Genomic DNA, 26,917 nt, shown 5'->3' with positions numbered 1-26,917 from the left:
GTATCTAGATCCCTGAACTATTAAATGGGCATAATTTAGGTATGTGGAAAGATGCAATTAAAGGCCTGAACTACTTATCACAGGGTTTTCTACTCTTTGAAATACAGTTCTGTAAGTAGAGGTGTTAGAAATGGTAATATCAGCTCAAAAATGTGTTAGGGTCTGCCCTCCGCCCTTGCTTCTTGTAGCCCTAGGCATAGCCCTAGGCATAGATGTAGTAGCACAAGAAGATAAATGTGTTTACTTTAACAGGTCTTAGGGGAAATATCAGGAGGATTGCTGTATTGCATACTGTGACTACTGGTGACTTCACATCACCAGAAGTGAGAAAACTCAAATGCTCCTACTTCATAAGCATGGATCTTAGCACTTGAGGGAGAGCATTAGTTATCTGTGAGCTGCATGGGGCTGATGACACACAACTGAACAGTAGCAACTGCATCCAGAAAGGCAGTGATGTGTAGTATGCAAATTACCAAGCTCCTCTGGCCAGAGTGGAAGTGACTGAGAGGTGATGTCTCAGTTCTAGCACCCTGAGAGGTAGCAGTGAATGATGCCAGCAAAGCTTTCTTACTGTATCAGTGTTAGCAAGCAGCAGGAACGCAGGGGTTTGGGAAAGGTGGCAGAGAGGAAAAATGTCATTTATAAATGGGACTTGAGAATGGCATAAGCGTTCCTGTTAAATCTGTGCCTTTCTGATTATTAGCCATTTTAAGTGGAATGGGTTTTGCATCTAGAACAAGTCTCTGAACAGATGATTAATGGTTTCATCTGTAATAACTTCACATTTTGTAGAACCCTGCTAGGATTCTGCATCTGGTGAGCCAAGCTATTTAAAGCTGTGTTAATTCTGTTAATTGCTCTACATTTATTTGGATTGCTGGCACCTGCGGGCTTTAGGATAACATAGAGGGGGGATATATGCTGTCCCTCTTTCTAGCTGACAAAAATGGAGTGGACCATTTCCTCAGCTAGGAACAGCAACCTTGGCAGAACATCCTGGCTGGATTGGTTGTCCTTGAGATTTCCCTCTTTTACTACAGCTGAATGCAGTGAGATGCCAGCCAGAGGCAAGATGTACCCTTGATTGGGGCAGGAGGTAGGCAGACAATCTGCTTTTGCATGCACTTGCCTTCATCAGGCAGTAGCAGCAACAGGAATGAAGCCAGTGATTTTTAGAAGGCTGATCAGGTCCATCCCATTCTGATCCTGCTGCTCAGTTGCCTGCTAGTATTTGTTTAACAGTTTGGTTTTGGTTATGAAGTGCTCCAGTAGGTTTCAAACTCTGAACAGATGTGAAGATAAGTATGCTGATGATGTCTGAACTTCTGTCAGAGAAAAGATCTGGGAGCAGAAGTGGAATTCAGAGCACTTGAGGTGACTAAGACATTGCTGTGAAATGCTAGGAAGGCAGTGCACTTGTTTTCATGTTTGCAGCTGGATTGGACAAACCACTGGAACAGTACAGACCAGGCTCTCGTGACAACCTTTTTCCCCAGTCCTTTGCTCTTTTACCTCTGGGAAGATTCTTCCATGGGTGGCAAAAAGGGGAAGTAAAGAGTTTCACTTGCATTATTAACTGACTACTTAAAAGTGTGGTAGATCCCAAAAGGCTTGGTACTTGGGGGCTTTTAGCTAGTATCAGCTCAATATGGCTGTTGTCTGAGAGGGCAGGAGAAAAGAGATGGTTGTTTTGATTTATGTAGGTGCTAGTTCTCTCTCAGATCTCTGATACGAGTTTCAGTCTAGGCTTCAACTTTGGCAATGCTAGGACATTTTCGCAACAAGTCCGACTATCAGCTGAGAAGATCTGTTCACACTCTGTTACTTGTCTTATGTCTGCAATTTTTCTTGAGAAGATCAGTGAGACGCTAGGGTGAAATCTGTCCTCCTGATAACTGATGATGTGACCCTAGCTGGGTTTCTGCAACTGCCCCATAATCCTTTGTGACCACTGACTAAATGGGATTTTGGTTGTAGCCTCTCAAAGGAGGTTCCTACACAAAGGAGGGGCTGTCACATCACCCATCTCAAAGGTGTAAAGAAAACCACCTGTAGCAGAGGGGAAAGCTTTCTCAAGAGTTTGACAAGCCATGATCCTTGTGACTTGTCACTTCTAAAGGACCAAGACTGCTGTCTTCATCATCTCTCTCAGGTAGAAGCTGTTACTGGGGATGTCCAGTTCATTTATTCTACCCAGGTAATGGTTAAACAATCAGTTACAATATTAAAATTGCTTACAAAGCAAAGCTCAAAAAAAAGTGTATGCTGTTCTAATATTTAAGAATGAGTTCTTCCTCTGCAGCTTCAGTGTTCAGCTGACCGACCAAGCTGTCAGCTGAGCACTTACCTCCTTTTCCCTGGTTTATATTGCAGAGCAGATTTGTCCTGAAGTTGCCTTCGTCTGAGATAACAAGAACACTCAATGCCTCCATTTTCCTTTACCCGAGCTTGATGTGCATGCTTCTCTCTCCTTGTCTGAGCTTGCTGCCTATTATTCATGGCTGCACACTAGGACATCATATAGAAATGCAGTATTGTCACTTTCTCTCTCCTCTTCTCCATTTTTTTTTCTTAATATGTGTTTCTACTATGTTCTCTTAATTAGCATATGCTTAGCTCTTCTGGCTTCAGGGTAGTTTTCCTGTTTACAACCTGTGACACATTTTGTTAGAACTTCACCAATCATATATCACAGGAGAAATTCATTATGTATGTAACTTATTAGGTTACTAACTTTCATCTCACAGTGCGCTTCACATTAAGTCTATACATTACACAATAATAATTCAAATGATAGCTTTGACATTGAGTGCATTTTCTAAATTGCTACTTCTACCCCTTCTTAGGAGTTTTGGGTCTATGTGGAAACCACAGCTGTTTTTCACAGCTGGTTTCCATACAGGTTTTAAAAAACTTAATTCCAGCTCTGTTTCCCTGTTTCTCCTGGGGGCTGGATTTGCCAGTGCATCAAACAGAGGATGTGGGTATTTCTCGCCGCAAGAGGAGAGTGAATAGATGTTGGCATCTCCTTTGGTTTTGCAACTGGAGCTTATGGAAGAGACTTGGTTTGTATGAGGACACCTTTTGGTAAGAAGTGCAGCAGATGAGCTTTGGCGCTGGTGCCAAGGACTTATGACTCCTATTGGCATTGTATTTTAACTGTGGCAACCAGGAGCTTCCTTGGATTTGTTGAAGGCATCAGTAAGAGTGTGGACAAGGGAGTTCTCGTAAATGTAGCCTGCCTTTTGAATATCTTGCAGTGAGGTGTCTCACAAAAAGGCTCTTCAAGAATCTAAAAAACAAACACAACAAAACAGGCAAAGAAGGATGATCCCTGCACAGAGGAGGAACTGGTTGGAAGGTAAGAAACGGCACGTGTGACTAAATAGGCAGTTTTCCCATGGGAAGGCCCCAGTGGAGACGACCTCTGGGATCCATTATGAGGTCTGAAAATTCATTAGTGGAATTATAAATGGAAAGGAAAGTGAATGGAGGAGGCATACATTTTGCTGAGAATATGACAATATTCAGGTGAGGATTGCCTGCAGAACTGCAGAGGATGACCTAGTAATGCTGAATGACTGGACTGACAAAGGTATGTAAAAACAAATTGAGGTATATATATTGGGAGCAAAGGAAAGTAATCCCAATTATATGTAGTGATGGACTTTGAGTTGATTCTGATCTTTTAGTAAATAATTCTTTGAAAATACTTGCTTGGTGGTCAGTATTGGTGAAATAAGCACATCTAATGTTAGAAATTGTTAGGAATAGAGAATGATACAAAAAGTATAATTATGTCATTAAGTAAAACCACACTGGACACTGTCATTCTGTCTTTTTAAACTCAGAAAGAGGAAAAAGGCAACAAAGATCATGAAAGGTCAGGAGAGAGACTTCTGTACAAAGAATGGCCAAAGAGACCATGGCTCTTCATAACAGAATTGACTGAAAAAGGTTCAGATAGTGGGACATAAAATCTTGTGTGATGTAGAAGAGTAATCAAAGGGAACTGTCATTTAGTTTCTTTTCAAATAGAGGGACTAAGTGACATCAATGACAAAGGCAGGGCAAGCTTCAGAACAAACAGAAAGAAATATGACAGCAATTAAGTCATGGAAATCCTTGCTGTTGGATGTTATTGTGACTGGAAAAACTCAGAGAAGAAATGGTGGAGTCTGTGACATGGTTTTAGGGGAGTGTCACTACAAAACTGCTTTGCTAGACTTGCCTGGGTGTTTGTGGAGGTGGTTATCAGATCCAATGCAATATGGAGGATTTTATGTTTACATATTTCCTAGTGTGGCCAACCATTTCTAGGCTCCTTGTAGTATTTTGCAGTAGATAGTCTATTTGCTTTGCCTTATATTAACTATGATGTTCTACAACCCATCAGAGGCCATGAAGCACATAACCCCTTAATTGCAAGTATTGCATAGCAAAGTAATGTTCCTGAAGGCTTGCGCACAAGGGAGAGGGAAGACAGCTGAGCAGCAGAGTATCAGAGGAGCAGAGAGTCAATTTGATATAAGGTCTGATACACAGGTTTGTGCAAAATTAGGCAGTAGTGTGTAGATGTGGAAGTGAGATATGTGTGTAGGAGGAGCTGGAGGAATAGTGAGAGAAGGATTCAGAGAAGGCTGGAGTGCCATGTGTTGGTCAGAGGTGTAACAATGCCCATTTGAATGAAACAAGTATTTGTGTGTGTATCAGGAAGGCTACATTTGAGGAAGATGCTTTAAGTGAAAAGAGCAATAAGGAGGGCTAAATGAAAATAAGTTGGTTTCTTTCATCATTTGTAGTTATTAAGGCCCCCCGAATGATTGATCCAAAATGAGGATATTAACAAGCAGAGCTGTAAAACTGCCTCTGAGCTGTGTGGCAAAGGCATTTGCCTTTCAATACTGAGTGATCTTTTGATATATGGAATTGGGTATTCTGTGAAGGCTTGGAGGGAGATTCATCTCCAGTAGGGAAATATCTCCAGATGAGTACGGACTGCGGAAGCAGCAGACAGAAAGCTCCCAGGCTTTAACTTGGGCTTGAGAATCTTTCCATTCAGGACTAATGTTCACATTGTGATCATGTGTATTTCTTTCCCTGTGCGGTAACTGTGGAATTAACAGTCAAGATTTATTATTACCAAACCTGGCCCTTTTCTGAGTGCTGAATCTACATGGGGTTGTCATTTACAAGAGACTTAAAAACCAAGGAGCATTTTTTTTTTACTTCTCAAAAAGGTGGACTGGTGCTGTGAAAAAAAAGGGATGAAAAGAGACTACCCCACTGAGACAAACTTCAGAGAATCATAGATATTAGAAATAGTAAACACCTACCAGGTCACCTTGTCCATCTTCTGCCAGGAGTGCCATTGTTCCCTTCAGTGTATTAACTCAGGAGCATTTCTACAAAGAGCTGTTTGCCATGGGACTGTGCTTGTTGGTTTCTGTGTTCCGTTTGCTGCTGCTGAAGATGTCTTAAGGACAAGTAAGACTTCTCCTCAGAACTGGGTTTCTTTGCATTTTGAGTACTGCAGATGTAACAATAAAAATAAATACAAGAAAATGCAACTAAAAAGCAAAGAATTATTATTTGGAGAATGAGATGTATTAGTGCTATTTAGTTCACTAATTACTGATTTCCTCAGCTAAGAGACTGTGACAAAAACTGCCAAAAGTTGTCCAGCTGACAAGTGGCAGGATTAGGAATAGAATCCAGGAGCCATAACTCCTGATCTGTTGCTCTACTCAGTAGAAAACAAATGCCTGCTACTCAAAGTGAATCTGCAGTCATCTGTGCTGTTGCTACCTGAGTGATTTGCGGCATGTAAGGGTTTCAGAAAGTCAGATATTTTTAACACCAAAAGAACCATCATAGCCAACCAGCTCAGCCTTCTGTTGATTATTTAATTCTCCCCATTTATGTATAGTTTCAGAGTGTCCATAAGCAAGAAACATCAAGCCTCAATTTCTTCTACTTTCCTCCACATTAAGTCTAATATTTTTGGGCCTCTTCTGGGGAGTTGTGTTTTAAACAGCCTTGATGAGAAGGTATTAAAATACAATCTGTTGCTTTCCTTGGTAAGGTGTTGTGATGTTTAATTGCTTCCTACTTTTCAAGGAAATTGGGCCTTGTTATCCGTTTGGAATTTGTCTGACAATAGCTCCCAAATGTCGATGCTTGTGCTGCAGTTTTCTACTGGAACAAAAATGCTTCAGAAATCTGTTGTTTTTTTTTTTTTCCCTCATTCACTATGATCAAGTTCCTTCTTTATCTGTCTTCTGAAAAAAAATAAACAGATTGAATTACTTGTCTTTTACTGTAAGGCATTTATTCTAGTTCTCAAATCATGTCGAAGCTGCTTGATGCATTCTTTGCAATTTTTTAGAGCCCTTTCTTTAAGAAAAGGTAGACGCTAGAATTATACCTAGGGTTTCAGTGCATATCGTACCACTGCTATGTGCAGAAGTAACATCCTGTTTCTTTTATGGCTTACTTTAGTCACGTATTCTGAGATTGAACTGGCCCTTTTGGCCATAGTGCTTTACTGGAAGCTCACAGTTTTTTCTCTGGTGTTTCCTAAACTGTTTTCAAAGTCGCTGCTTTGCAGAGTGCAGCTCCCCCGTGGCTTCCCCTTCCTGGTTCTGTAGTTCATGCCCTGTCTTTTGTGTTTATAAGCTCGTATGTTTTAGTATTCAACTGTTTTAAAATTTGTTTGTACGGAAAGGGCTTCCACGCTCTATGAATCACTTTGAATGACGACTCTGTCTTTGAGGTTATTTAGTCCTCTGCCAAACTTGGTGTTACCTTCAAGCATTAGCTTGAGTGCTTTTTATATTCACTTCTAGGTAATTGATAAAATGTTTGATACTTTTGCACCACATATAAATCCTCATGGTGCATCAGAAATGCCTCTTTTCAGTAATGATACTCCACTGACAATTACGTTTTGAGATTTGTCAGCTGAGGACTATCTATCTGTCTAATATTATGTCCTGTTTTCTTCTTGTATGCTGTTAATTTAAGCAGAGCTGTCTTCTAGTGTTCAGTCAAATGCCTTAAAAAATGTTTCATCTGTGCCTTTACCATTGTTATTCAAATGATATCTGGTTTATTTGACAGGAATTCTTTTTACACAGGAAAGTCTAATTACATTAAGTATTGTATTCTTATCCTTTAATGTTTTTATTAAGCACTTTGGATAGAAGCTTTTGTGCTATTTCCTCCAGGGTTGGTGTTTCCTGCAGGCTAAACCCTTCTGCAGTAACACATCTTGTCCTGTTTGGCTTTTTAAAACATTCACACAACATTAATGTTCTTTTATTCTTCTGCTATTTTTCTGTTATTCCAAGATTAAAAATAAACCTCAGTGGATCAGAAATCTTCTCATTCAGCTCTTTTAAGACTTTGAAGCAACTGACCCAGGTCTGCAAAATTAAAAATAAAGCATATTTATTCCTGGTGGCTGATCAACATCCCTTTTTGTTCTCCTGGATTGCAAAATACTTTGTCATCCTCTTGTGATACAAGCACTTACGTTCTTCATGTATTTATATCTGACAGAGAAAAAAATATTTGTTATATTCTTCATGAATTTTATAAGCTGAACCTTTTAAACAAACCATTGCCTCCTTGGGGTTTTGATGGACTTCTCCATCAAGTCCATTTTTAACTACAATGCACCCTATTGTGCATATTGTGCACCCTATTGTGATTCATTGATTAATTAGATCAGTAGGAAACATTGCACATTACTTCCAGAGTGAATAGTTGTAATTTGGCTAGCTGACATATATGATTATGCTTTTGTCTCCTAAATTAAAGCAGACCTCTTCTGTCAGAGAACTTCTCCCCGTGCAGATTCTTGTAGCATGTAGATTTGGACCAGCTTATAACCTACCTTTGGGTGAAACAGATGGTATTCATTGGATAGCTCACCTAGCGTAGTATAAGACTTTGAGACTTGAAATCGCTGTAGTACTTTTCTGTTCTCTTTGAAGTTTTTTTTTTTTAACATCTTTTTAAAAGCATAGACAAGATAACAGGCCACAGAATTATTAAATGGTTTTACTAATACTATATACGTAGTCAGTGTCTTTTCTCTGTACTTTCTTGATAGTTTCCTATTTAGACACTGAAGAATCACATTAGCCCTCTTAGGAACTGTTTTACAAAGGCATTTCATGTTCAATTGGTTATGCACCAAGACACATGCTCTTTTCATAGTCACTATTTGCAAGGCTTAGATATGGTTCCCATTGTGTGAGAATTACTTACAGTCTTTGATCCTCAATCTATAATCTAGCACTGGGCTGAACTGAAACAAGAATGTGTCTGAGTATATGTCATTATATGCATGTCAAAGTGATAAGTAAACTGAATTTTAGATATCTTCTTGTCCTTTTCCAGAATCTGCCTTAGGTCTCAAGACTACTTTCCAGTATCTGGAAGTTACTCAATGGCTGTAATTCAGCCATGCTAGGACTGGAACTTTGGGCAGTGGCCCCAGTGTGCTGTCACAGTCTGTCTCTCTCTGGCACCTGGAAAGCTTTATTCATAACACTTCTTCCATAAAATCAGAAGCAAGGATTAAAGCAAAATATGCCTGTTTGCCTTTTTCTTCTTACTGCCCTTAATTTTTTCATGCAAGAGATCCCTAGGACATTGGAATGAACCTCCAGTCAAAAACCTCCGAAGTTTTTGGAAAGTAGTACAGAATGATCGTTATGCTTCTCCATGTCAGAGAGATCCCTTCATCTGCTACTTGCTACCTCCTCATTTCCCTGACCACACCAGTGTCTCCAATGTGTAATAATCAATAGTAATCATAGCAATAGTAATAATAATAATGTAACAGTAAGGTTCCCTTACCGGCATAAAATTTGTTTGACCTGGGAAAATGAAACTTGTTTTTTAGAAGGCAGTGACTATGCCTTTTATACCTCTTGCAGGAACACACAGGCAACTTTGCAGGGTGTGAGTATCACAAGGGGGTTTACTCTCTTCCTTCAAGCTTATTTAATGGTTTAACTTTCTGGGGTACAATACTTCTACACAAGCAAGGAAGCATGTGGCAAGAAGCTGATGATCTGCCTTTAAAATGCATGCTAACGTAGGTAGGACAAAACTAGTTGTTAGCACAGTGTAGAAACAGCTGTTCAGGACTTCTAGTTTCTCTGTGGCTTCGTGAGGGATTAACAGGATCTTTGACAGATGTCTGCAACCCATCTCTCCTTTTGGAAGCTCTTGGGAAAGAATTCTTACCCTTAGTAATACCTGTTGCTAGACCCACATGCAAATAATGCGTTTCCGGTGAGAGGTTTCAGGTTTGTGGATGCCAGACCAGTATGAAATCCTTGCACTTTTAAGGGCAAAGGAATCGTATTATAAAACCATACAGACCCTATTGACAGAGTGACTGAGGAGTTAGGGAAATAATATGCCTGTTTTGGTTGCTATTTATATTACTTCCAAAGCAAAATGAGGAAGTGTGGGGTAGATGAAAAATGCAGACCTTTCAAAGCGCAGTGCTCTAGGGGAAGAAAGAGGAAGAAAAGAGCATAGTACAGTACAGGAAACAGCGACCCTTTCAGTATGCCTTAATCATCATCACTAATCCTCTCCCTCTAAGTGCCTTTTGTATGAAGGACCCAAGCCAAGCAGAAAAATTCCTGCCTGGGAATGGCAGGACACAGTGGTGCTGAATCGCATTGTGGGCTGAACAGACGTTCTCTAGCAATATACTTTTCAGCATCTACCTCTATGTTTTGCATGATGCGCTTTGTATGCAGTTGTTTTCTTGGTCTGATTTTTTTTTTTTCTTCTTGTTTACCTCTTTGTAGTAGTAGAACAGTCAGAGTTGATGTTGAATTATTTGGACTTGGAACAGGACTCCAGGCAAGAACATGGCCAACCCAGGACAGCTTACATTAGAAATACTTTACTTACAGGCCCCTATTGTCTTTTTCTTTGCTTCCTCCCTTGTCTATACTCCTTTCAGATTTGACCATGCCAAGGTGACAGAAAAAGAAGTGCTGCAAGGAGTGTGCTTAGCTCCTGCTAAGTCCCATTTGGCACACTGGTCAGTGTCATGTACAGCAGAGTTAGTTGCATCTTCTGAAAGGAAATCTGACTTGTAGATACACTGAGGGATGTGGATATGTGAAGGCTGAACTTGCAGTCACAAGGATTCTGGTGTAATCCACCAGTCATTTTGCTATGAAATGGTGACTCTGTCCTTGTGAGAGTGTTTCTGAGCTCCCTTCAGGATAAGAGAAGGGTAGCAGTTACCAGAATGACAAGCAGTCTGTTGGCGGCACACCTGCATAAGAACATGTGTGCGTGGGAATCCACGTGCAGACCACGTGCATTCTTCTAACAGTAATCATGCGGACACTTCAATTTACTGTCCTGGAAAAACATGTGCATTGCACGAGAATCACAAGTTGAGAGACGAATACACATGTATGCGCGTGTGTACATATAGTACTGCGTACAGGTACTGTTTACAGATATGTATAAACCCATACGTATGCCATTAATAGGTACAAATACAGAGATCCACTGTTCAGTACTACGTGTATGTAAATACATACCTTTCTTATGCATGTGTGCATAGTGTATGGACATATGTTTATGTAAATACAAATATACATAGGTGCATATTGCACGCGAGTTGATTATGTGTCCAGACATCAGCATACAATCCTGCACAGAGGAATACATGTGTCCTTGCTTCCAGGAATTTTTTTTTTTAAGTTTTGTGACTCTGTCAGCCATTTCATCTTATTCCTCTACTGTTTCCTTCAGTGTCCAATGTACCAGACAGTCAGGCTTTCTTCGTATATTAGAAAAATAATGTCTGACTGATTTACATGTATTTTGTGATTTTTGACAGCGCTTGCTCTATGCAAGGAGAATAAAACTGACGTAGAGGAGAAATGCTTGGTTCTTTGAGTGCCACGTGGACAAAACAATAATTTCTATCATTCTAGTCAACGTTGTCTGGGTAATAACAAGAGCAGGGCCCCTTTCCCACCCCACTCCTGCAAAGAAGCTTACCCCAGAAATGGAAGCTCACCGTGTTCTGAGTCTATGCGTGTCAGTGCTCAGTAAAGGCATGGACAGGTTGTTGGAACTTGAATGACAAAAGTGGATAGGCAGTCCTGTTGACCAGAAAGAATTAAAAGATTTAAGAGGAGAATTTTGGCTAAACAATGACTAAGGTAGATTTTGATTTCTGCTTATTAGTGTTTGAACAGTGTAAGCTCTATATGTCTGCTTGAGAAATTAAGAACCAGGGTAGTACTGAGGAAAACAGAAAATGTAAGATAATATTGTAAATTAGACTTGTATCAAATAAACTTTCTTAGATGTGAGATCAGTCTCTCTTACATGTAAAACCAAGCTCCACAGAGAGGAGATGGGAAGCCTCTGCCTGGATGCATTAAAATGGCGTTGTAGGAAAAGTAAACAAACGGAGGGAGAAGTTCATTGCCATTTCATATTTACATTATTGAATTTCAAAGCTGAAAGAGGTCAGTAGATTATTTACACTGATCTATGTCACCAAAACATTTCCTCCAGCTATGGCACAAGGTAGTAATTAGGAAGGACACATTCTTTCTGACCATCTGTTGACTTGCTGGAGGAATTCTCCAAGAATATTCAGTTCCCTCTGCTTTACTTACTCTTTCTGAAAAGTGGGGATAGTGGCCCTCACTGGGGGAGTGGGAGATGGTTATAGATAGTACAGTGAGCTAACATCTAAAACCAATATTCACAGAGTAACTTAAAATATCCTGTAGAAATTTCTTATGTAAAGTGTTTCTACAATGGAGAGGTGTATCTTTTTCAGCTCCCTTTAGGGAAAAGCTGTTTGCAAACTTTCTTTTCTTTTCATTTCTTTCTTTTCTTTTTTTTTTTTTTTTTTTTTTTTTTTTTGAAAGAAAAAAATACATAGTGATAGGCCCACTCCAGAGGCAAAATGGTACTGAGAGCTCTCTGCCTTTTGCAGAATCAGGCCCGATGCGCTAGGTGCCTGGAACCAGCTAATCAGCTGCCTCCTTTGTCTGTGCTCAGTGCTGACTCCAGCCCTGACCTCTCTCCCTCCTGAAGAGCTCTCGCTGCTCCTGATTGCAGCACCCCACCTGCTTTGATAGGGAAGTGTAATCTAGTGCTGAATGGGGTGCTTAGGCCATCATCTGTCTCCCATTTCTGCATCTCATCTCAGTGCTTCTGCTGGAAAATGTCATCCCTTTTTTTTTTTTTCCATTTTGTTTTTTCTCCTTTTGTATGCTTTCCTTAGCACGCTCTCGGTGCAGCAGCAGCGTTCTGGCTGTGCTGACTGCTTCTCCCTCCTGTCTTATCCCCCAGGGGCAGCTGGACTTCTGCTCCATGCGTGCAGCTTCCAGATCAAAGCAAGTGATGCAGGTGAAGTTTTACTGGCAGCCCTGGTGGGCTCTGGCAGGGCCGCTGGGCTCTTTGCACCATTTTGGTACTATTCCTCAATAAGCCTGTAGGGCTAGGAAAACAGCTTTGTCAATAAGGGTCACTCTGGGGGCCAGGTGAGACCACATGAGCAGGTGAGGTGAAGCTGTCCCATTCACAGCCTCCCTCTATTGGTCTTAGTGTTGCACTGTGTACTAAAGCTGTGGCTGGTGCAGCTGGGTGGCTTCTGAGTGAAGAGATGGACTAGACATTTTGGCATCATGGTAATTGGGATTTGGCCCCTAACACAAAGTAGAGGACATTTTGGTTTGGTTTTTTTTTTTTTTTTTTTTTTTCCCCCTCTTCCTTTTGTCAGTGAGCTGGAGGTCACAACTGAGAGAGATTTTAGGTACATGTAAGAGAAGGATGTCAAAAAACTTCTGGTTCTTTTTCTAGCATCAAGGAGGAGTTATAAGATGATGGCATTTTTCTCTCCATGTCACTTGTAGGTACAGAATTAATTACAGGGGATTAATTACATTCCCTGCCCCCTCTAGTAAATATTTAGCTTATCACCTCCCCATTTTTTGCACAACAGTGTGGTAAGTGCAATGCTGATAAGTGTTTGGGGGAACCTTACCTATGGATGCTTTGAACTTTGATCCATGCTTTGGAATTTGAACACAGGTGAGCAAAGAGATTCTGGAGAGATGCTTGTGCTGGCAGGTTTTTACACATGGCAACAAGAGAGAGGCTAAAAAAGAACATTTGAAAAAAACATAGAATTTCATGCTAGGCATATGGAGGCAGGTCCTTCTCTCCAGTCCATCTAGATTTGTGTAGTACACAGTGCTGGTAGTCTGACAGATGGTGCCAGCCACAGGATAGAGCCATCCTGCCGATGGCACTTCTTCAGCAGACTCGGCGTGTCTTTGCTCCCTCACAGGAGGAGAGGCTTGCTGAAGGCTTGCAGATAGGAGATGCCAGTGCCCCCGTGACCTTTGTGCTAAGGCTGAGGGAGGGAGACACATGCTGGGATGCTGCACCCCTGGTTGCTGTCATTCTGCTATGAACAGTGACAGCATCCTGCTGCGGTGACACCGCTTCAAGTTTGTGGACTAAGTCTACACAATACTACATCTGCCAAATAATCTGTTGCCCTAATTGTATCATTATTTAAGCAGTGCTCACTTTTAAGCCGTGCTCTGCCATATGTAATGGCAAATGTGTTTGATTGTTTTCTACTGGACAACTGAAAAAAAACCCACAGAAAATGCCACTGCGGTTGGTTGGCACAATTTGCCTAACACATTGGAAGCCTAGGCAGTGAGACTAATGCTTGACTGGCATATGGAGACTGAAATACCTTCTTGTACCTGCCAGGGATATTCTTGTGAAGCAGGCTCAAGGCATATTGGCTAGGGAAGACAGGTAGTGGGGAAAAACTATGTATTTGTAAGCATGCAATATCTATTTGGTATTTTCACAGAAAACTTTAAACATTGGTGATGTCATTAAAACACATTTTATCACTGAAATAAAAAAACTGAGTGAAATGAAGTTTCTGTTCCAAAGGAAGTTCCATCAGCTCACATTTGTTTTCATTGCTGCTGGCAAGATTTTTTTTTTTTAATGGAAATCCCTGAAAACTTCAGAATTGAATTCATATTTAACATTTTGATATTCCTCGAATCAAATGATTTCATATTACTTGCTGAGCTGACCCCAAACACCTCGGAGCCAGTTAGACAAGAACTATATTTTCCTATATAGTGCAGTTTCATGTGGTAGCTGTACTGTAGAGTTCTTGTGTCCCACTCTCCCATAGGGGCCAGAGTATTTGATCAAGCTGCTTTGTGGCAAAACCAGTCATAGAATCACAGAATAGTTTTTGAGTTTGAAGAGACCTTAAAGATCATCTAGTTCCATCTCCCCTGTTATGGGCACAGATACCCTCCACTAGATCAGGTTGCTCAAATTTTATCTAACCTGCCCTTGAATGTTTCCAGGGATGGGGCATCCACAACTTCACTGGGCAGCCTCACCACCCTCATAGTGAAGAATTACTTCCTTATGTTTAATCTAAATCTACTCTCAGTTTAACTCCTCGTCCTATCGCTACACTCCCTGATAAAGAGTCCCTCCCCATCTTTGCTGTAGGCCCCCTTTAGGTATTGGAAGCCTTCTCTTCTCTGGGCTGAACAGCCCCAACTCTCTCAGCCTGTCCTCATAGGAGAGGTGCCTTACCCTCTGATCATCTTCGTGACCCTCCTCTAGACTCGCTCCAACTGATCCATGTCCTCTTTATGTTGGGGGCTCCAGAGCTGGACACAGTACTCCAGGTGGGGTCTCATGAGAGCTGAGTAGAGGAGCAGAATCACCTCCCTCGACCTGCTGGCCGTGCTTCTTTTGATGCAGCCCAGGATGCGGTTGTCTTTCTGGGATGTCAGAATATTCAGTTTTTCATCCACCAGCACTCTCAAGTCTTTTTCCTCAGGGCTGCTCCCAATCCCTTAATGTCTCAGCCTGGGATTGCCCTGAACCAGGTGCAGGACATTGCACTTGGCCTGGTTGAACTTCATGAGGTTGGCCTGTCAAGGTCCCTCTGGATGGCATCCCTCCCTTCCAGCGTGTCGACGGCACCACACAGCTTGGTGTCGTCGATGAACTTGCTGAGGGTGCACTCTATCCCACTGTCCATGTCCCTGGCAAAGATGTTAAATGATACTGGTCCCAATACAGACCCCAGAGGGACACCATGTATTTCTTATGATGCCAAGTGGGACACTGACATTGCATCATGTGAAAGTGTTTCCCTAGAGAGTGCAGACCAGAGGTAAAAGTGGGGACCACTATTGAAAGTAAATGTAAAGCCTGGAAAATACAGTTTTATGTTTTGGTAAGTTCAATCAAAAGCTTTTCTGTTAAGTTTGATGAAATTAAGCATGCCATTTTGGGTTGCAACAGCTTGAAGTGAAGCATTTAATTGTTAATTCTCTGTTCGGGAAATGGAATTCTCTGTTCGAAAGCGATCCCGATGGAAACATTCACCCAGCCGTACTAAACAGATCTGTTTCCTGAGATAGGTCTTTTGTACTTGCACAACCTTAGCAGTTTCACTGTATTTCAAATCCACCTATGTGAGTGTTTATTTGTGAAGTCACAGTCTGATACATTTTTCAGTGTCTTGTATAATAAGGTTCAAGCCTGAAATCATCAATGGGGCCATCCTAAAATAATTCCTCTCTGGCTTTCAGATGAAATCCTTAAGACACTTGACAGTAATTGTTTCCTCACACACTCATCACTGAACCAAGCTGGACAGATTTAGCTTGTGCTAGCTAGACAAATCTGAGATTTCAGGATGTACTTGGGAGGAGCAGAGCATTCTGTAACTGGTGAATGTCTGTATAAGCTCAATGCAGAACTGAATGTAATTGAAGTCAACTACTGCATGGTGGTAAATAAGCTTCTGAGATAATGATTTGTTTTTTTTTTTCTTATTTTTTAACTCTAAAAAAGCTGTCAAACCTTCATTAGCTAGGGAAGTTCATTTGTAAATGTAAGGTCTTCACATTTGTGATATATAAACTGCGTTAATATAAATTTTATTCTTCCCTTCTGTGCATTAAACACTAGGAAGGTCTTTAGCTACATAGTAATTTCCCTTTTCTCACCTCCGCCCCAACTCAAACACAGAATCATATAAAATAAAACTGAATTGCACCTTGAGAGGTTATTTAGTCCTTTCCGCTTCCACTGTCCCAAGACAAAATTGATGACATCTATGTGAGTCTTGACAGCGATTTGTTTAACCTGTAATTAGAGGTCTCCAGTGGCTGTTGCTTCTCAGGCAATCTCTTCCGGTGCTTTGCTGTTCTTAAATTAAAAAAAAAGCTTTTCTTAACATCAATTCTAACCTTTCCTTGCTGTAATTTTTGCCTATTATTCCTTGTCCTTTTCAGCATAGATACAAAGAACAGGTTGTTCCTTTCTGCTTTGTAGAAGCCTTTTTATATTTGAACACTGTTATAATGTCTCCTTGCAGTTTTCTTTTCTTTATGTTAAAAAGAAGCAATGCGTTCAATCTTTCTTCTATTTTCTAGACCTCTGGTTATTCTCATTGGTCTCCTTGGGACTCTTTCCAATAGCCTCACTCCTTTCTTGAAGTGCAGTTCTCCAAACTGGACATGATCTCCAGCAAAGTACAGCACTGCCTCCTTCTGTGTCTCCATACGTTCCGGGATGCGTCATTCAATCTACTCAATGAATTATTTTCAGTGTGTAGTTATTAAGTCTTTATTTCTGCTGTCTCTTTTTTTTTTTTTTTTTTTTCTCTGCACTGTACAGGCTCAGTGTAGAACACTGAATTTCCTCAGTATGATATATTCATTAATATTTGTAAAATATTGACATATCTCCTCTATACCCTTCCTACATCCAGAGACATGTCTAAGGTACAAGTACCTTTTCAGGGCTAGCATGAGGTATGCCTGTGTCTATGGCCTGTGGCGCAAGAAAGAAGCATCGTAGCTGGCTGTCTTAGCTTCCCTGTCCTGTAGCTTTTATTCTTCTCTGTTACTAGGCCAAGTGGAGGCTGAATAGAATATGAAGCAGGAGAGAAGTCCAAATTTGTGCACCTGGATCCACAGTGAAATGCCTTAAATGCTTTGCTGTGACACAAATGTGAACTCTACTACTGTCAGTCATTTACTTTTTCACATAAAAAAGTGGGTGGCAGTGTCGATCTGCTCAAGGGTAGGAAGGTTCTGCAGAGGGATCTGGACAGGCTGGATCAATGGGCTGAGGTGAACTGTATGAGGTTTAACAAGGCCAAGTGCCGGGTCCTGCACCTCGGTCACAACAACCCCATGCAATGCTACAGGCTTGGGGAAGAGTGGCTGGAGAGCTGCCTGGTGGAAAGGGACGTGGGGTGCTTCTTGACAAGCAGCTGAACATGAGCCAGCAGTGTGCCCAGGTGGCCAAGAAGGCCAACAGCATCCTTGCTTGTATTGGGAACAGTGTGGCCAGCAGGAGTAGGGAAGCGATTGTGCCCCTGTACTCAGCACTGCTGAGGCCGCATCTCGAATACTGTGTGTAGTTTTGGGCCCCTCAGTACAAGAAGGATGTTGAGTTGCTGGAGCATGTCCAGAGAAGGGCAACGAAGCTGGTGAGGTGTCTGGAGCACAAGTCTTATGAGGAGTGGCTGAGGGAACTGGGATTGTTTAGTCTGGAGAAGAGGAAGCTGAGGTGAGACCTCATTGCTCTCAACAGCTACCTGAAAGGAGGTTGTAATGAGGTGAGTGTTGGTCTCTTCTCCCAAGTAACTAGTGATGGGATGAGAGGAAAAGGCCTCAAGTTGCATTGGGGAGGTTTAGGTTGGATATTAGGAAAAATTTATTGACTGAAAAGAGTGATCAGGCACTGGAAGAGGCTGCCTAAGGAAATGGTGATGTCACCATCCCTGGAGGTGTTCAAAGAACATGTAGATGTGGCACTTTGGGACATGGTTTAGTAGGCATAGTGGTGTTGGGTTGACAGTTGGACTTGATGATCTTAGAGGTCTTTTCCAACCTTTATGATGCTGTGATTTTAGGAACAGACTGAGAAATTGAAGTCTAATTTCTCAGAGTATTTCTTGTAGCTTAACAGTAAAGTCAAAATCAAAATGAGCACTTCTGCAAAACCAATTCCATCACTTCAAGTTGGCCACTATGATATGGAGAATATATTTTTGAAAGTATTTGGGGTTTGATGGCTTAGAAAGTATGTGGAAAGGTGATATTTTAAGAAATGCAGAAACTATACTGCATGTATGTCCTGTGATCCCTTTCTTCACTAGTTCTAGAACTTGAAGTACCTGCAATAAGGAAAGAAGATCCACCACAAAAGAGCATTCATCCTCAAATCATGGTGTATGCTACAACCAATTTTACTTTCTTACTGCTGCCTATGCTGGGCCTTTTTGGTAGATGAGGCTAATACAAAATCATTCAGCAGCATTTCTCTTGCAACTATGAAGGCTTCTTCCTCCTATATACAGTGTCATGCCTTTTTTTCACAAATTAATATATGTAATTTCTAATGTTCCAATCATGTTTGTCTGAAGATGCAATTGTGCACTCTGCTATTCCCTTTGAAATCAAGATTTTCTTCAATGCTAGACTAAATGAATTAGCAATCAGTGTAGCCCAGCATGGGGGATGCAGAAATCCACTCGTGATAAAATAAATTCTGTCCTTATTGCTATCTGTTAAAAGGAAGGAATCCAATAAGTCGGTTATTTCACAACTCTACTTTTCTGTAGTTTGAATGCTGCAATGCAATACCAAGATTAAGTAAGGCTGTACAGCGTTTGATATTTTATTCACTTAGCAATATTCATAGCTAACTCAAGAAGCAGCAGGCTCAGTATATGCAAAAATGTATTGCACAACTCTAAACACATATTACAGAACTTCAATATATAGCTGTAAAGCAACTTTTTTGTTCCCCTAAAGTTTGTGTTTTGTTTTTTTTTAAATTCTCCTTTCATTACAGGATTGGAATTACTGTCATTCGTATGGTATTTGGTTGATTGTAAGGCAAAAAAAAATCTTAGATCTTATTCCAAAAAAGCATAGATATAAATGTTCAGCCTTTATCTTGGTATATTCCAAGGTGAAAGATAAGGTAGCAGGATGGACCTTGGTCTGCCTTAATCTTTTTAAGCTTCCTCTGGGATACTCTGTGAATGTGCTGCGGTTTAACCCCAGCTGGCAACTAAGCACCAGCTCACTGCTCCCTGCCAGTAGGATGGAGGAGAGACTTGGAAGGGTAAAAGTGAGAAAACCTGTGAGTTGAGATAAAGACAGTTCAATAGGTAAAGCAAAAACTTTGCATGCAGGAAAAGCAAAACAAGGAATTAATTCACTACTTCCCATTGGCAGGCAGGTGTTCAGCCATCTCCAGGAAAGCAGGGCTCCATCATGCATCATCATTACTTGGGAAGAGAAATACCATCATTTCGAACGTTCCCCTCTTCTTCCTTTTTCTCCCAGCTTTATATGCTGAGCATGATGTCGTATGGAATGGAATATCCCTTCAGTCAATTGGGATCAGCTGTCTCAACTGCGTACCCTCCCAATTCCCTGTGCACCCCCAGCCTACTCACTGGTAGGGCAGTGTGAGAAGCAGAAGAAGCCTCTGTGCTGTGTAAGCACTGCTCAGCAGTAATTAACATCCCTGTGTTATCAATGCTGTTTCCAGCACACATCCAAATGATAGCCCCATGTCAGCTACTATGAGGAAAATTAACTCTTTCCCAGCCAAAACCAGCAGAGAGTGATTTGGGTTGTTGTTAACTCTGCAGTAACTGTGAACACGCTCAGATGTCCTGAATTCTCATGAAAAGCAGGGTCTTATTTTTTTTACTTAAAGGATAATTGTCACCACAGTGAAGTACTGAGTCCTCTGTCCTGAGTATCCATTAAGGAAATGTTATTTTTCTGCATAAACCTCTTTCTGAATAATTGTTTTTACTGTGTTATCACTAGACCAGATGAAGAAATTCCACCCTGCCTTTTTCAGGCCTTTTTTTTTTACTGGCACCTTTAATTCCTTTTCTTTGTCATTCTTTATATCCTGCTTCAGGAAGTGCTTCTCTGTATCTTCCTAGAATTCTTCTGAAACGAAATAAATTTCTTTTCTCTTCTAGAGTTTTCCACAAAACCTGAAGTTTTCAGAACCTATAATTGATTTATAAGGTAGAAAAAATTTTATAGGGAAGCCTGAAATAGTCCTGCCTTATTGTTTAAGCATTCTACTCACCATATTCCTATTTTTAGATGAGTAAACACGTGTTCTTTATTAAACATAATTCAGGTGGATTGTAGGATGCCGTTACTTGAGCCAACACAGCACAAATCATATTTGAGTCTTATTTATTTGGTTTCAGTTACTTGTCATCAGTGTTCAATGTATTATTTTTCACAACAGGAGAATTAACCCCTTCAGTGTGGTGAATGGTGATTGTGTTTATGTAAATACCTGAACCCAGTTGTTATCCCAGTGAACTATCAAATATATTTAGAGCAGGTATGCACAGGCCATGTACAGTTTAAATAATTATAGCAGCTTTAGTGACTCGTCACTGAAGCCTTGGATGGCTGCAATAGTCTGTCCCAAACACAAAGTAAAGCATTATTAGCTGATGTGTTTGTTTCTACTTGCTGGTCAGTGCAGGCTAGAAATACAGAGTTCTGGAAAGCCAGCTGATAAGCTGTAATTTATTAAGCTGCAGGAACTTGTCTTGTTTGGTGCAGGTGCCTTTAAGGAAGTGTTAGAAAAGCTGGAGGGTGAGCTGCTCACTGTCAGCCATCCTGAGAAGTGATATGGGCAGTTGGTGAAGGTGGGCAGCTTGTGACAGGAACTGGTGCTACACCGGATGCGGTAGGTGAGCAACTTGGCTGAACTTCAGAGGTGCTCTTCCTAGTTAGCTAAACTTACTCAGCCTTCAGGTTATTGCCCTTTTTCATGGTGGTTCACGATGGTCATCTTCTAATTCACCAGACTATCAGTGGCCATTCCCCTTGGGAGCATGCCTGTTGACTAGTCTGCACCAAACCCATGTTTCCTGCTTAATAGTACCACCTCGGAGAGGAATATTGGCTACTGGCCAAATCTAGCACATAATTTTTCCTCACTTTTTTTTTTTGCTCCTTCTGTATCTGCATCTTCACTTGATTGCAGAGAGATGCTTTTCATCATTGTGAAAAGCCATCTGATTAGAGCTCTCATTAACCCATGAGTGAAGCTTCTTATAAGTGTAGCAGGAGAAATTCCTTGAATGCTTCAGAATTGCAAAGTTGCCATTTTTAAGAAACCTCAAAACTAGATTGCCAATTTGTTTTAGCTCAGCTTAAAACAAACTCTTCTTCCTCAGCATATTTAAAGGAAACCTGATTTACTGTATATCTTTTTATCCCTCCAAATATCCCAGATGTCATGGAATTCTACTGCTGATTATCAGAGACTGTGTGTATCTGACTACCCCATCCCTGACCATCCATTTATACTGGTCTAGTTCATTAAACAAAGATTGAACAGTCAAATATTCCACTGTTAAAGTGTATTCAGCAGCAGCCCTCATGGAAAAGGAAGAAAATGCTTTTGTCATTGTTCTGATTTCATTTTTGGAATATAAAGCAATACTAAGATTGGAAGCATAAATTACTTTTCAAATGCCCTGTGCATAGCTTTGCTAGCCATTTTCTTCCCCTTTCTCTGTTTACCATCCTTCTAGGGGTAACTGTAAAGTAGATGTGTACGTTTCCCCGACAGGATTAATTTCTTTGACTCTCTTGGGTATCTTGACCCTCTGATACAGATACGAGACATAGGATGAAATCAAGCTCATCTCTATTTAAATAGGCAAGATTGGCTTTATCCAGAAAGCCATCTGATAAAAATGGACAAAATCAAGGGCACTGCTTTCATTGCTGGGCTTGCTTGTACATTGTTATGGAAGCCATGTCCCAAAATGGCACTAGAAGACTGTGTCCTAGCGAGGGCCAGCTCTCTGAGTCAGTCATGGCCTATGTTGGAGTTAAAAAAGGTGTAGGTTTCAGTCAGTATTTTGACATATCTTGAAAAGCCCCCAAGTTCAGAGATCGCTGGTAGAATGAGAATACCAGGTAGGAAGCGTTATGCAGATGATTGTAGTGCTGGCAGACAGCTTTCTCAGTGAAAATGTTCCTTCTCTGGCTTGCAGCACGTGACTTTCTAAGAAATTAGTTCTTGAAGCTCATATATTTAGAACTATAGAATCAACTTGCTCATCCTAGGCTTTTTACTTGCCTTCCTTTTTAATGTTGGGCTGCAGAGTGGGATCACAAACATATAAAAAAAGCCTCAGTGAAAGCACTGGTGGCAAGTCAGACCAGAATTGATACAAGCATCTTCTTTACCAGGCAGTTTTAACATTTGGGAAAGATATGTTTCATCTGTCCTGGAAAACTGCACTGAAGCATCTGTTGATTTAATTAAAACACAACAATTCATAGGTTATGAGGCCAGAAAGAGCCATTAGGATAATCTAGGCTGATTGCTACATAATTAATTCCTGTCTCACTATGTCTTTTAGAGAAAACAAGATACTATTTTAATTCAAAGTTTGCCAGTGACAGAGAACACACCATAACCTGTAGTAAATTATTTCAATGGGAAAATGCCCTCATGTAAAAATAAGTCATAATATTTTAAAATGTTAATTTCTCTAACTTAAATTTCTAGCCCCCAGATCCCATTATCCCTTTGTCACGTGGATTAAAGAGCCCTCTATTGCCAAATTCCATTTTCTGCACAGGTACTCCTAGATTGTAATCAGATCACCCTTTAACCTCTACCTATTAAACAGACTGAATTTGAATGTTTTTCACTATGGGACACACATTCCTTTAATTACATTCCCTTTTCACATTCTTGAACCTTTGGTTTAACAGCTGAACTGTGGATATCAGAAGCTGTAAGGCAGTGTTTCATGCCCCAGTCAGAGATGCTGTTTTCTCTCTATTCCTGCTCAGGATTCACCTGGTTTTACAGCCAAGGATTATTTTTATCCTTCTCTTTTTAGTGCTGAGAGTTCTTATGTACCTGATTATATATCAAGATCTTGATGTCCAAATGTGGCTGTCAATACCTTAAGTCAGTGTCTGTCTATATGACAGACTTGCACTTTTTCCTTCAACACCAGGTGTGTTTTAAATTTCTCAAGCTAGGTTGTGGGTTTGGGGTTTTTCAAAAAGAAAATTAGGTAGAACAACAAACACACTTCAGTAAGAGAGATTCGGATCAGGGTGGATGTGTTTCTTTGAAAAGATTGAAGTCAGAGCTCTTGTAACTCTTTTATCCATTCAACATCCTTTCTCCTCTCATCCCCAAGTCCTCCTTTGTGCTTGCTTTGTTGGTCCTTTCTTCCAAATTTGCTCTCGGATCCACCATTTCTGGGTTACAACTTTCTAGGTTACAACTAACTCCATGTAATTTTCTCTAGATCCTTTGAAAGTCTTCTGTCTCAAGGATACTCCAACTGTGATACTGGTATGACTAATGAAATACAAGGCAATGTGCAGTAAACCCCAAATAAACCCAGAGGCAGACCATCTGTGTTTCCTCAGAAGAAATGGGATTTATTACTCAAGTATCAAATACATGAAAAGAGGAGGTGTAACCTGTCTGCGGCTCAGCTGAGAGTCAAAAGCTACTTATGTGTATGCGAGCATATTCCTTCTACCAACAATGTGCTGAAAGCAGATCATTGAGTTGTAGCTAGACTCAACCCAGCACTAGCCATAAATTGTATGTAGAATATTTGCTACGTTTCTGCTTCTCTGGAGAGCCTGGGTCAAGGTTTTCATGATACAACTTAGAGGAGAGTTGGTTTGCGCAGCTGTTAGTAGTATCCTATAAGGGCAGTTCTCTGTTGCGCTCATAAAAGTCACAGTTTATGCATTCTCTTGCCCACCAAAGCAACAGCATACTGGAGTGAAACCAAAAATGCAGAGTTGCACTGGAGTCGTAGCAGTCAGGGAGCCCCATATGTAGGTGCTGTCAGAAGGACTCTGACCACAGGAACCTGTTTCCAATTATCCTCTTTCCCAGTCTGTCCCTGGAGTGAGACAAGGGGTAGACTGTGCACAACCTACTATACACATAGATTCATTAAGAACATGATAAAAGGGCTGGAGCACCTCTCTTATGAGGACAGGCTGAGAGGGTTGGGGCTGTTCAGCCTGGAGAAGAGGAGGCTCCGGGGAGACCTGATAGCGGTCTTCCAGTACCTCAAGGGGGCCTACAAGAAAGATGGGGATAGGCTGTTCAGTAGGGCCTGTTGCAATAGGACGAGAGGTAATGGTTTTAAAATAGAGGGGGGTAGATTTAGATTAGAAATTAGGAAAAAATATTTTACAATGTGAGTTATAGAACACTGGAACAGGTTGCCCAGAAAGGTGGTGGAGGCCCCATCCCTGGAAACGTTCAAGGCCAGGCTGGATGAGGCTCTGAGCAACCTGATCTAGTGAGGGATGTCCCTGCTCCTTGCAGGGGGGTTGGACTAGATGACCTTTAAAGGTCCCTTCCAACCTTAACCATTCTATGATTCTATGATAAAAACTCTAGTGGGTGTGAAAAACGGTCCATCCATTTACTCAGTATTCTGCCTCCAACAGTGGTAGTTGCAAGTGCTGCTTAGGGAGAGAAAATGTGAGCATGGTTACTGTCAGTGGCACATTCCCTTTATCCTCCCACAGCATTTGCTACTGTTGGATTAGGATTATTAGAAGATCTGTCTCTTCCTTTTCCCTTAAATATCAGTTTATGAACCTGCTGTCCATTTATCTTTCTGGCTCTTTTTGAGCCTGTAGATGCTCTCTCCCTCCACAACCTCCTGTGGCAGCAAGTTCCAGAGGTTCACTACCCTCTGTGTAAATAAGTACTTCTAAAAATCCATTTTAAACTGATCATCAAATTATAGAATAGTTTGTGTTGGAAGGGACCTTCAAAGGTCATCCAGTCCAATTCCCCTGCAAGGAGCAGGGACACCTCCAACCAGATCAGGTTTCTCAGAGCCCCGTCCAACCTGGCCTTGAATGTTTCCAGGGATGGGGCATCCACCACCCCTCTGGGCAACCTGTTGCAGTGTTCCACCACTCTCATTATAAAGCTTTTTTTCCTTATATCAGTTTTGCATCTACCTCCCTCTATTTTAAACCCATTACCCCTTGTCCTTTCACAACAGGTCCTCCCTCCTGGGAGTTTCTCCCCATCTTGCTTATCAGTTCCCTTTAGGTACTGGAAGGCCGCTATAAGGTCTCCCTGGAGCCTTCTCTTCTCCAGGCTGAACAGCCCCAACTCTCTCAGCCTGTCCTCATAGGAGAGGTGCTCCAGCCCTCTGATCATCTTTGTGGCCCTCTTCTGGACTCTCTCCAACTGGTCCACATCCTTCTTATGTTGGGGGCTCCAGAGCTGGACGCAGTACTCCAGGTGGGAGTCTCACAAGTTTCAATGAGTGCCTCTAGTTCTGTTATTGCTGGATTTGGCAAAGAGCAGTTTGACATTCATCTTCTCCACTACCTTCTGTAAACTTCAATCGTATTCTGTCTCAGTCCTCTCCAAATAGAAGAGACCTGGCCTTTTCAGGCTATCCTCATAAAGCATCTTGCTCCATTCTCTTAATTGTTCTGTTTATTTTCCTGTGTACCTTTGGCTCCTCTGTTTCCTTTAGATGCAGAGACAGGACTGCATGCAGTGCTCAGAAGTAGAGTTTGTGGAAAGCGCTGGACTTGCTGCACATACAAGGAACATGCAGAAGTCCTGGGCAGTAGAGATAGCTGCACGGAGTGTGCATGCATGGAGTACATCTCATGGTTCTTACACGTGCCTTTTCTGGATACTGATGTAGCTGCGTCTGGTCTCTGCTGTGGGGCTGAGGTGCACCTCATTCTCTGGCAAGAGGAGGTGGCTGCAATGCACAGCCTGCTGAGTCACTGGAACGAGGTGTATGGTCTGTCTAGTGAGAGCATTTGACATGGTTAATCTGTAGAATGAAACTACTACAGTCCCACAAATTGCAAATATATTTTATTCTTGTTGCAGATATTAATAGACTTGATGTTTTTTAAGTCTGTGTGCAGGCAGAGTGCCTTCTTGGGAACTGGAGCAAAACGAGCTACTGTGGGTCAATACTGTCCTCTGCTGGGAGGAGCTACAGCGCTGTGCTGTGGCTCTAAATGGGAATGAACAGTTAAGTTCTCCTTTCACACTGGTGTAGGATATTTTACCTTTGTAGCAGGAAGATCTTGTGCTGTGCTGTCTGCACTGGGGACATTCTTCAATGCTTAGTGAAAGCTAGAAATTATTTGCTTGCTAAAAATGTGTTGAATTGTGATTTCATTTATTTTTCATCCTGAGGTCACCTACTTTAGAAGCTTATTCCTCATTCTCTCCATCATTTGCCTTTTAATATTTACTGCAGATTCATTTCTCTGACTTTCCTGTCCTATTTGTAGAACTAACAATATGTATTTCCTTTCCCTTCTTTTTTTCATAGCAAATTACTGACAACTCATCCTGCTAGCATTTTGAAAGCAGAAATGAAACGCGTATGTGTGTATATGCTATAAGTACTAGATAGAAAGTTTTTAAAAATACGAACTCCTTTGAAGAAATCAGAGTCTTCAGTAGCGTCACAGAACATGAATTCAATCAAAATTGTGCTCGTTGCAGAAGTGCTTTGGCTGGCTGTATGTCCTGATTCTGGGCTTAGGAAGTGTGGAAGGTTGTTGAGAGAAAGTACAGTTTACAAATATTTCAGCTCTGTGCCTTCTGCAGTCCCTGCCTCTGTGAGAATGGTACGGGGCAGAGAGGAGTCCTCTTTGCAAGGAATCAATTCTGTACCTGTGAGACAGAGAAGGGCAGGAAGTCTGGACTTCTCAGCAAGCCAAGCGTG

At 41.3% G+C, this 26,917-nt stretch overlaps 1 protein-coding gene across 1 annotated transcript in view; it reads left to right on the top strand.

Moving 5' to 3' along the window:
* The window catches only part of NRXN3 (neurexin 3), a 1,051,320-nt gene that overhangs the window by 298,069 nt on the left and 726,334 nt on the right, over nucleotides 1-26,917 (top strand). The gene's annotated exons all lie outside the window — the stretch shown is intronic.

The sequence above is a fragment of the Chlamydotis macqueenii genome, chromosome 5 (assembly GCF_036417535.1).
Source record: "Chlamydotis macqueenii isolate bChlMac1 chromosome 5, bChlMac1.mat, whole genome shotgun sequence".
In the NCBI taxonomy this organism is placed as follows: Eukaryota; Metazoa; Chordata; class Aves; order Otidiformes; family Otididae; genus Chlamydotis; species Chlamydotis macqueenii.
Note: the sequence above shows the minus strand (reverse complement) of the source record. Positions and strands in the feature narration are given on the sequence as shown.